We start from the raw sequence: 8,973 nt of genomic DNA, 5'->3' as shown, positions 1-8,973 counted from the left end.
TTGCCCAGTATCTGGTCCAGTTTAAGCACACACTAACGACATGAAGCACCAGGCTATACTCGAACAACCAAGAGCAGCCCCAGTACGGCCGATCGCGTGTATGCCCCTCGTTAGACAACAAGGCGGACTGACGTAAAACCTAGGAGATGCCCTCCTTCTGCATGCAGCGATCCCACTCAAGCTGAAATTGGCATGGAATGGAGGTGTGTTTCACTCGGTTTCAGTCTTTTTTATAAAATAAAGTATTTACATGGAACATCGAACACTACAGCACAAACAGGCCCTTCAGCCCACAAGTTTCTCCGATCATATCCCTACTTACCAGACCATAGAACTATCTGTAACTCCCAATCCCATTAGATCCCATATACTCATCCAGAAGTCTTTTAAAAGACCCCAGCGAGTTCGCCTCCACCACCACCGACGGCAGCCGATTCCACTCACTCACCACCCTCTGAGTGAAAAACTTACTCCTAACATCTCCTCTGTACTTGCTCCCCAGCACCTTAAGCCTGTGTCCTCTCGTAGCGACCATTTCAGCCCTGGGAAATAGCCTCCGAGAATCCACCCTATCTATTCCTCTCAACATTTTATAAACCTCTATCAGGTCGCCTCTCAACTTTCGTCTCTCCAGGGAGAAGAGTCCCAGCTCCCTCAACCCGTCCTCATAAGGCATGCCTCCCAATCCAGGCAACATCCTTGTAAATCTCCTCTGCACCCTCTCAATAGCCTCCACATCCTTCCTGTAGTGAGGCGACCAGAACTGCGCACAGTACTCCAAGTGGGGTCTGACAAGGGTCTTATAAAGCTGCAGCATTACCTCCCGACTCCTAAACTCAATCCGTCGATTAATGAAGGCCAGTACACCATACGCCTTCTTGACCACATCCTCCACCTGCGAGGCCGATTTAAGAGTCCTATGGACCCGGACCCCAAGAACCTTCTGCTCCTCAACCCAGCTAAGACTCCTACCCTTGATATTGTATTCCTGCATCCCATTGGTCCTGCCAAAATGGACCACTACACATTTATCCGCTTTGAAGTCCATCTGCCACTTCTCCGCCCAGTCTTGCATCATATTTATATCACGCTGCAACTTCTGACATCCCTCCAGACCATCCACAACAGCTGCATCCTTCGTATCATCGGCGAACTCACAAACCCATCCCTCCACTTCCTCATCCAGGCCATTTATGAAAATGACAAGCAGCAAGAACAGATCCCTGGGGCACTCCACTGGTGTTTCCAATGGGCCATGCAAACTGTTCGCTGTGAAAATATTCCTGTGTGCCAAGGAAAGGTTAGGAGAATATTAGATCAGTAATTCAGAATATTTCCTCCATTCTGCTTGTTACAGTTAATTTGATCGGAATTATTATCCTGTTTCGGAGAAAATGTGGTCTCTCCACCTGCACCACGCTCTATTTGGTGGCCATGGTAACGGCGGATCTACTGGTGGTAATCGTTGTTCTCATCCTGAGCTACATGAATATTTATTATTTCCCAGTAACTTTCCTGTACATCACCCCTGTGTGTCGCACTCACAGTGTCCTCACCGGTGTAACACGGGATTGTTCTGTCTGGTTCCATGTTGCGTTTGCCTTCGATCGATTTGTTGCAATTTGTTACTCGAAGCTAAAAACAAAATATTGCACCAAGAAAATTGCTGTTGTGGTTCTAGCAACGACCAGTATTCTGAATTGTTTGAAAAATGTACCTTTCTACTTTACACAGAAGCATTTATTCATTTTCCAGAATGTGCCCTGGGGTTGTCAAACAAGGGTAAGCCTGTTCACTGAGCTTGGATGGATTGCATTTACATGGTTCGATCGTGTTTTAACCCCTTTGATCCCATTTGGTTCAATTCTTTTGCTAAACGCTCTAACAGTTCATCACATCATAATAGCAAGCCGGACCCGTAAGAAACTGCGAGGTCAGATTAAAGCAGACGGAAATAGTGATCCAGAGATGGAGAGCAGAAGAAGGTCTATGATTCTACTCTTTGTTATATCCGGCACCTTCATTCTCCTTTGGTCAGTCAATGTCATAGAATTTGTCTATGTTAAAATTATAGGAGTATTTTCTGTCACCGCATCTGCCCGTACGTTGCAAGATGTCGGATTTATGCTGATTAATTTAAACTGCTGCACAAACACATTTATTTATGGGGTCACACAGTCCAAGTTCAGGGAGGAGATCAAGTTTTTGTTGAAATATCCACTGAAGACAATTGGTCGGAGACTCTGGCAATCAGATGGTTCTGCCCACTGATGGAAAGCAAAATACACCAACAGCGTCATCCGCTCACTGATGGCTCATTCAGGCAACAAGCGATGTTCATCCTGTCATTTTCTTCATATGTCGGTGTCACAATCCCACGATTCGCTCTGGTAAACATTCCCTGCACTCGCTTTATGGCAAGAACATCCTTACGTATCCACCGAAATCAGAACTGCACAAAATATCACAGCTACGGCCTCAGCAAGGTCCTGCATAATAACACCAAGACATCCTTACTCGAATCCTCTCACTTTAAAAGCTGACATACGATGGGATTCCTTTAACACTTGTGACACCTGTAGCATTCTGAGATCAAAATAACATCTCGGAAAGAGGTTTCCCAAAGAGCGAAGGCAAACTCAGTGGACCCTCGCCAATGGAGAGATTGGAAAGGAAGCTCAGAGCTGGGGAGAATACAGGAATACGTTTAAAATGCAGATTGGCCATGGAAACTGGGAAAATGGATGTCCTTATGTGAGAAAGGTCCAGGCAAAGTTTCTGCTCCAAGAATTGGAGTGTATTCTTTATTTCTATTCAGAGAGTTAACACACATTATTGCTAAGGACAGTCTTCCATCCTTGAGTCCCATCCGGAAGTTGGGGCAGGGAATGGACAGGGAGTGGTCAAAAAGAACAGGAAGTGAATTGCATTCACTGGACACCTGAACATGCAGAACTCCCAAAGTGGGTATGGATTCAGCAAGATCCGAAAGGGACCTGATAGTGATGCACATGAACAAAAACTGTCTGAACGGGGAGAGGAAGCAGTGAGCGACAAAAGTAAGCATGGAAATAGTGAGGAAATGTAAGAATCAAAAAGGACGAAAGAATAGGGAGGTCTCCTGGGGCTTACGCCATGAGAGTGTGAAACAACAGAAAAGTACCACCATCCATCGAGAACAGGGAACAGAGACAAATGGTGATGGGACAGGTGTTCCAAAGGGAATTTGGGCAAAGAGAAACTAATTTGAGACACTGCAAATGGAGTCGAGAGCAGGAGCTGTTTAGATTGGGGAATAGAGTGGGAAATCAGGAGATGCCAGTGTCCATGGTGCTGAGTGTGCAGTAAATGGTCAAGGTGGGATTGAGACAGGGAGATTTCCGACTTTAGAAAGGAGGTGATGATATCTCAGAGTGAGAGGGGATTTGGTGCAGTCCACAACATCAAGTGTACAGGGCGCGGACCACAATGGAAACGGCAAAAATAGAAAAGGAGATAATGAAGGAGGCGTGGGGAGGCGTGGGGAGGCGTGGGGAGGTGAGGGGAGGCGTGGGGAGGCGTGGGGAGGCACGGCGAGGCACGGGGAGGCAGGGGGAGGCATGGGGAGGCGTGGGGAGGTGAGGGGAGGGGTGGAGAGGCGTGGGGAGGTAGAGTGATCGGTCCCTGTTTCCAAAGGCACAGCAATTGCGGGATTTCAGACAGGGAGCAGTCTGCGGAAGAACATAGTTTACTGCTCCCAAATGAAGAACATAAGGCACTAAATCTCAAATATCTGGATTTCTAGTATAGGTGCATGAACAATCCACAACTTTCTTCCACTTATCTCCCTTACTCTCCCCTTTGAACAGAAGTTGTTTCTCTCCAGTGAGACGAGCTCATTTGTGTTGTGCATTTCACGTTATAGTTTAAATCTTCATCATTCATTCCCAGATTCCAATCACACTTGACCTGGACAGGAGACTCAGTCTATCTTCAACCGATTCTCCTCCAGGTCTTCTCCAAGACTGTGTGATGAACAGACGGGTCAGTGAGCGCTGAGTTGGGACCTGAGTGTATTATTTTTCAGTCGAGTTAATACTGTGCAGTGACGTGTCCATGTGGCTGGAACAATAAATTTGTGATGATGAGAAATGGAATGACGGATTTGGTTCAGGAGATCAATTTGAGTCGCCTCAGTCACTTCAACACATTTTACTCAGAGACTGCACCCCCACTCCCCTCAGTCACTACACCCCCACTCCCCTCAGTCAATGCACCCCACTCCCCTCAGTCACTACACCCCCAATCCCCTCAGTCACTACATCCCCACTCCCCTCAGTCACTACACCCCCACTCCCCTCAGTCACTACACCCCCACTCCCCTCAGTCACTACACCCCCACTCCCCACAGTCACTACACCCCCACTCCCCTCAGTCACTGCACCCCCACTCCCCTCAGTCACTACACCCCCACTCCCCACAGTCACTACACCCCCACTCCCCTCAGTCACTACACCCGCACTCCCCTCAGTCACTACACCCCCACTCCCCACAGTCACTACACCCCCACTCCCCTCAGTCACTGCACCCCCACTCCCCTCAGTCACTACACCTCCACTCCCCTCAGTCACTGCACCCCACTCCCCTCAGTCACTACACCCCCAATCCCCTCAGTCACTACACCCGACTCCCCTCAGTCACTACACCCCCACTCCCCTCAGTCACTACACCCCCACTCCCCACAGTCACTACACCCCCACTCCCCTCAGTCACTGCACCCCCACTCCCCTCAGTCACTACACCTCCACTCCCCTCAGTCACTGCACCCCACTCCCCTCAGTCACTACACCCCCAATCCCCTCAGTCACTACACCCGACTCCCCTCAGTCACTACACCCCCACTCCACTCAGCCACGACACCTCCACTCCCCTCAGTCACTACACCCCCACTCCCCTCAGTCACTACACCCCACTCCCCTCAGTCACTACACCCCCACTCCCCTCAGTCACTACACCTCCACTCCCCTCAGCCACTGCACCCCACTCCCCTCAGTCACTACACACCCACTCCCCTCAGTCACTACACCCCCACTCCCCTCAGTCACTACACCCCCACTCCCCTCAGTCACTGCACCCCACTCCCCGCAGCCACTACACCCCCACTCCCCACAGTCACTACACCCCCACTCCCCTCAGTCACTACACCCCACTGCCCTCAGTCACTACACCCCACGACCCTCAGTCACTGCACCCCACTCCCCTCAGTCACTGCACCCCACTCCCCTCAGTCACTACACCCCCACTCCCCTCAGTCACTACACCCCACTCCCCTCAGTCATTACGTGACACTCAGTCGCTACTTTCCACTCCGATCAGCCTCTTCACCCTCGCCCCTCAATCATGACTCCCCTCTCACCTCAGTGACTGCATCCAACCCGACTCAGCCATTCCATTCCCCTCCATCCAGGCCCTACTACCTGCTCCTGCATTCAACTCCCACTGTCTTTTGTCAGTATATCATCCTCCCCTCAGTCATTCATTCCCAATTCACTCCATCCCACTGCCAGCAGCCAGTATCTCCCACCTCCCACAGGATCTAGGAGACACTCGGCTCACCCACCACATCTTATTTCAGTCGGTCACCACAGCCCATTCATCACATTCACTCCAACCCCTCAACTCGACTCATTAAGAAGAGTCCTTCACCACTGAGTAGCTTTGTGTCACTCTGCTGGGTGACTGAGAACCTCACAAATAGAGCACTCAGCAATCCAGCCCCTCGAGCTGACTCTGCTGTACAATACACTCATGTTAGACAATGCATTCTCATCCCCAAAATCACTCCATTCTCCTCCTCAGAATTACTCCAGTCATTTCATATCATCACCATAACCCACTCCCCTTAGTCACTACACCCCCACTCACCGGCCCAGCCAAAGCTTCACCCTCTGGTCATTTTCTCTCCGATCCGTTAAGACATTGTCCCCTCCCCTCAGTCAGTGCAACACCCTCCCCACAATTCACAAACGCTCGGGTTCCTGTCACAGCTCCATCGATACCTGCCCTCAGAGGTCGGAGGGACCTCCAGACCCACAAGTCAATTTAAAAGTGGCCTATCGGGGATGGTTGGAAGGTGGGAGTTGGTTTTTAGAAGGGTGGGCCGGTTGTAACAGTGGGGAGTGGAGGGGAGGGGGCTCTGGCCTGCAGGAGGTCGCAGCTCCCCCAGTCAGAGGGTTTGGGAGCTGCGTTGTCTCTGTCTCTGGGAGTCGGCAGAGAGAAGGCTCTGGCCCTGAGGGAGCTTGGCACTCGGATACCAGGAAAACGCCACTGAAGTCAGCAGCTCCAATCTGCTCATCTCTAACGATTGCATTCCTTGGCCTACAGAGAGCTGCGACCTCAAGGAGAAAAGGACAAAGAAAATTCCAGCACAGGAACAGGCCCTCCAGCCCCTCCAAGCCTGTCCCGACCCATGCTGCCCCCGACTGAACTAAACCCCTACCCTTCCGGGAACCCTATCCCTCTACTCCCATCCTATTCATGGATTTGTCCAGACACCCCTTAAACCTCACTATCGTATCCGCTTCCACTCCCTCCCCCGGCAACGAGTTCCAGGCACCCACTACTCTCCGTGTAAAAAAATCTGCCTCGTACATCTCCTTCAAACCTTACCCCTCACACCTTAAACCTGTGTCCCCGAGTAATAGATTCTTCCACCCTGGGGGAAAAGGAAGGCTTCTGACTATCCACTCTGTCCGTGTCCCTCATAATCTTGTAAACTTCTATCAGGTCTCCCCTCAACCTCCGTCGCTCCAGTGAGAACAAACCAAGTTTCTCCAACCTCTCCTCATAGTTAATGCCCTCCAGACCAGACAACACTCTCGTAAATCTTTTCTGTCCCCTCTCCAATGCCTCCACATCCTTCTGGTCGTGTGGGTGACCAGAATTGAACACTATATTTGAAGTGCGGCCTCAGTAAGGTTCTGCAGCGTGACTTGCCAATTTTTAAACTCAGTGCCCCGGCCGATGAAGGCAAACATGCCGTATGCCTTCTTGACTACCTTCTCCACCTGCGTTATCACTTTCAGTGACCTGTGTATCTGTACACCCAGATCCCTCTGCTTATCAATACTCTGAAGGGTTATGCCATTTACTGTATATTTCGTATCTGTAGTAGACCTTCCAAAATGCATCACCTCTCATTTGTCCAAATTAAACTCCATCTGCCATCTCTCTGTCCAAGTCTCTAACTGATCTATACCCTGCTGTGTCCTCGATTGTCCCCATCGTTATCTGCAAATCCACCAACCTTTGTGTCATCTGCAAACTTACTAATCAATCCCGTTACATGTTCCTCCAAATCATTTATATATATTCCAAATGGCAAAGGTCCCAGCACTGATCCCCGAGGAACTCCACTTGTCACAGACCCCCATTCAGAAACACACCCTTCCACTGCTACCCTCTACCTTCTTTGACCGAGCCAGTTTTTATCCACCTTGCTACCTCACCTCTGATCCTATGCGACTTCACCTTCTGCACCAGTCTGTCATGATGAATCTTGTGAAAGGCCTTACTGAAATCCATGTAGACGACATCCACTGCCCTACCCTCATCAATCATCTTCATCATCTTCCCAAAATGTTCGATCAAGTTCGTGAGACATGATCTCCGCTTCACAAAACCATGTTTCCTCTCACTAATACGCCTACTTATTTCCGAGTGGCAATAAATGTTCTCCAAAAATTTCCCTGCACTGTTGTAAGGCTCACCAGCTTATAATTATCTGGATTATTCTTGCTACCTTTCTTAAACAAAGGAACAACATTGGCTGTTCTCCAATTTCCTGGATCCTCCCCTGTAGCCAATGAGGATACAAAGGTTTCTCTCAAGGTCCCGGCAATTTCCTCCCTTGCCTCTCTCAATATTCTGAGGCATATTTCATCTGACCCTGGGGACTTGTCTACCTTAATGTTTCTCAAGATCCCAATGCCTCCTCCTCCTCTGTGACCTCAACATGACTCAAACTATCTACACATCCTTTCCCAGAACCATCATCACCAAGTCCTTCTCTTTGGTGAAAACTGATGCAAAGTAATCATGTAATACCTCACCCATTTCCTCTGGCTCCACACATAGATACCCACCCCTGTCCTTGAGTGGGCCAACCCTCCCCCTGGCTACGCTGTTGCACTTTATATAGGTATAAAAAGTCATAGGATTTCTTTAATCCTGATGGCCAATGGCTTTTTCGTGACCCATTTTAGCCCTCCTTACTCCTCGCTTAAGTATCTTTCCACTTTCCTTGTATTCCATTCTTGCTGTGTGTGTTCCCAGCCTCCTAGCTTTGACAAATGCATCATTTTTCTCTTTGACTGGGCTCACAATATCTCTCGTTATCCAAGGTTCCCAAAACTTGCCACAATTATCCTTGATCATGACAGGAATGCCCCCGTCCTGAATCCGTGCCAAATTACACGAAAAACCTCCCAGGAATAGATGTTGATCTTCCCTCAAACATGTGCCTAATATTGTTGTAATTAGCCACATCTCAATTTCACATCTTAACTTGAGGGCTACACTTACCTTTATCCATCAGTACCTTAACGCTTACTGAATTGTGGTCACTGTTCCCCAATTGCTTCCCGACTGAAACATTGACCACCTGGCCAGGCTCATTTCCCAATACCAGGCCCCTTCCCTAATTGGACGATCTACATCCTGTTTCAGGAAGCCCTCGTGGATGTTCCTGACAAACTCTGCCCCATCCACGCCCCTAGCACGAAGTGAGTCCCAGTCAAAAGAACAAAGAACAAAATCAGCCTGGGAAACAGGCCCTTCAGCCCAACGAGCCCACGCCGCCATCTCAGCACCACCAGTCCGCCTCTCTATCCACGACCCCTATCTTATATTTTATGGCCATCCAGATTGAGGGAAAACTGATTTAGGGACAATTTATTCCTGCCAATCAGCCTAACAGCACATCTTTGGGGTGTG

The sequence above is a fragment of the Carcharhinus amblyrhynchos genome, unplaced genomic scaffold (assembly GCF_965287045.1).
Source record: "Carcharhinus amblyrhynchos unplaced genomic scaffold, sCarAmb.v2.hapA scaffold_66, whole genome shotgun sequence".
NCBI lineage: Eukaryota > Metazoa > Chordata > Chondrichthyes > Carcharhiniformes > Carcharhinidae > Carcharhinus > Carcharhinus amblyrhynchos.
This window is presented reverse-complemented; position numbering follows the sequence as displayed.